This window comes from Nematolebias whitei, chromosome 21 (genome assembly GCF_014905685.2).
Source record: "Nematolebias whitei isolate Nwh7 chromosome 21, NemWhi1, whole genome shotgun sequence".
Lineage (NCBI taxonomy): Eukaryota > Metazoa > Chordata > Actinopteri > Cyprinodontiformes > Rivulidae > Nematolebias > Nematolebias whitei.
Window position 1 is genome coordinate 12,291,830 of NC_056518.1, and position 3,291 is coordinate 12,295,120.

Sequence of the window (3,291 nt, forward strand, 5' to 3'; positions counted from 1 at the left end):
TTGATCTGTCTGAGTCATTAGCAACAATCAGACTTGTAGATCTTTGTCGTTTCTATTATTGCAGGACACAAGATTACTTTCTGAAAAGACATTATGTTGACAGTTGACCATGTTTTTAATATGCATTCTGACTCCCAGCAGCTTCTCTAGGTCCTTGTGAAAAAAACAAAACTATGACAGTCGTGATGCAGTTCTATTTGCAATTTGACCCCCCCAAAAATGCATGCAAACAGACCTTTTTTTTTTTTTTTTCAGCAGACTTTTTTTAAATGACGTAGAAGGACGGAGAGACATGCTTGGATGTAATAATTAAACATTTGTTACATTTTTTGATAAGCATTGTCCACTGAAAATCCATAACTACCAAAAGTAGAGTAGAGTTGGATGACTGAAGGTTTACAAAATGCTTGTTAAATGCACTTCATAAAAATTTCACAAGACTAAGAACTAAAGAAGCTGAAACTAAACATAAGAGATACAAGAATGAATTTAATATTATAAAGAAATATTAGATGAAACATAAAGGTGCTCAGGTGCCCAAGCCTCCATGGGGCCCTAAGCAAAATTTGGTTTGGGGCCCTCTATTTCTGCTAATAATGTGGATTACTGCAATGATGATCAGATAATTCACCCATCTAACATAAACTCATTTCAACTCTGACAGCCCTGTTTACATTATCCTATATGTATATATCATCTTGTGCTGGGGTGTAAAACTCATTTTTATTGTGGGCCACATCAACCTCATGAAAGTCCTCAAAAGGACAGATATGGCAGAATGTATTGGTAAAACTATTAACATAGTGGTAAAATAATAACTTTCTCTGTATTCGATGACTACTTCTAAAAATTAAATATTTTCTGTTTGAGTAATTTGGTATTGTAAACATAAAAACTGTTTTGATATGACTGATGAAGCAGTCCAAGAAAGCCAACTTGCCATGAGGTCTCAGTCTCTGATAGAGGACATTTGCAAACTGAGGTGTACCGCAAACCCACACACACAGACCAGTATTTGCAGTTTGACTCCCATCACCCTTTGGAGCACAAGTTAGGAGTCATCAGGACTCTGTATCACAGAGCAGACAGCGTCCCCACTAACTCAGGAGCCAGGCAGAAGGAGAAATCCTACACAAAACAGGCTCTAGAGCAATGTGGATATCCTAACTGGGCCCTCCTGAAAGCAGAGAAGAACCCCAAACAGGACTCCAGTCCAAAGAGTAATTTGGTATTATAAACATAAAAACTGTTTTGATTTAACTGATGAAGCAAAAGTGTCATCTGATTTATTATCATTGGTTCCAAAGAACTGTAACAGTAATGTTCAAAATTGCTTCCATTAGGTAAAATTATTAAACAGCATGGGATAAATTTTCATTGTTATGCTGATGATACACAATTATATTTGTCCATTAAACCCAATGAATCCAATCAGCTACTTAGACTACAAGCATGTCTTAAAGACATAAAAACCTGGATGACCCTTAATTTTCTCCTTTTGAACACAGACAAAACTGAGGTTTTGGTTTTTGGACCAGAGCACCTTAGGAATTAATTTTTCAGTCTTTCTCCCTCCTTAGATGGCATTAACCTGTCCTCCAGCTCTAATGTTAAAAATCTTGGGGTTAGTGAAACTGAAGTCACTTTTTCAGGGATGAAGATGTTCACATCCTGGACAGAGAGGAACAATGGTTTGAGAGAGGAGTAAAGGAGGCCATCTTTGTGAAAAGAAATCGTTCATCATTAAACAGGGTCTTAAACAGGCCTCCGGGTCCAACTGTCCCCCTCTTACAATGCTGTTATTGCTAGTATCACTCAGCCCTTTGTGAACAGTAAACAGCCATCAGTGTGCTAATGACCCATTGTTAGGCTGATGGTCCTTCTTGACCATGTGAGCAGCTGGTTTTGGTTGTCAGCAGCAAAACAGGTTGATCCACTCTGAGAAGGTGCTATTTAAGAGACTGAGCTGAATACAGCACCTCAGACTGAGGAAGTCTCTCGGATGAGAGACGAAACGTTTCTATATATTTTTGCTTTGTTTTGTTTTTTTGAATGTCCAGAGGACCAGATTGAACTTTTGGACTCTTCCCTGTCTGTTTTTAAACCTTGACTTTTTATCATTTTAATTGCTTTTTATTATCCAACTGTATGATTGTTTTATTATGTGACTTTTAATCATTCTAATCACTTTTATTATCTGACTGTATGATTTATTTTTATTATGTGTACTGTACAGCACTTTGGTCCTGTGTGTATAAAGTGCTCAATAAATAAAGCTGGTATGGTATGTGTAAAGGGAAACAAAGATCTCTGCTCCTCTCCCCTGTCTGGATCATTTGCTGGGAAGGAACACAAGTTTATGTCAGAATTAAGCAACACCTTTATTTGTTACAGACTTCCAAATGCATGAACAAGAGAGAATTGTATACATATTTATATTTTACCTGCATTCAGGGGCCCTCTGTACAATTCTGAGGTGCTCAAGTCTGTTCCTACATTTATAGACTGTCTTTCTCCACACAGTGACATTTCCTGTTTTCAATTCCTGTCCAATAAACACCTTACAGACTCTCTGAAGTCCCTGTCCAATCAACCAGGCACACATTAGTTCTCATCTCTTTCCACTGAATCCGTGACACATTACAAGAACCAGTTTTACATAATCTTACAAAGACTGTGAGATTCTGATTATCCCCTTGGCAACCTGTTACATTATCTTTAGATTGCTCCACTAAAAGCCAGGGTCCCTTTGACTTATTAAGCTACTCTTTTACTCATTAATTATTTTTTCATCCCCCAACAACACTCAAATGATGTGAACTATAATTTAACTTCAGTTACCTGAGCAAGAACCTGTTTGATGCTTTGTTTGTCATTAAAGGCCTCATTAGAAATAAGTAACTATTTTCCTACGGACAGCAGAAAGTGTCATGGTTTGATTTTAAAGTTAGCAGTCGCTGAAAAGATATTTATTGGCTTATGGCCACATCTAACAGAAATTCTAGCCATCTTTATATGATCTATTTTCCATAATTCATAATTAAACCTAATATTCCCTAATCCATATTATGTTATTTTCCACCATTTATCATCAAACATTATTTAATTCCCAACATATGGTATGGTATAATAAAGTATGAAACAATGATGGAATATATTACAGTGTTTGTCAGTTTCATGTGGTTAAAGTCCCCCACAACCATGTACAGTGCCTTGCGAAAGTATTCAGCCCCCTTGAACTTTTCAATCTTTTGCCACATTTCAGGCTTCAAACATAAAGATATAAAATTT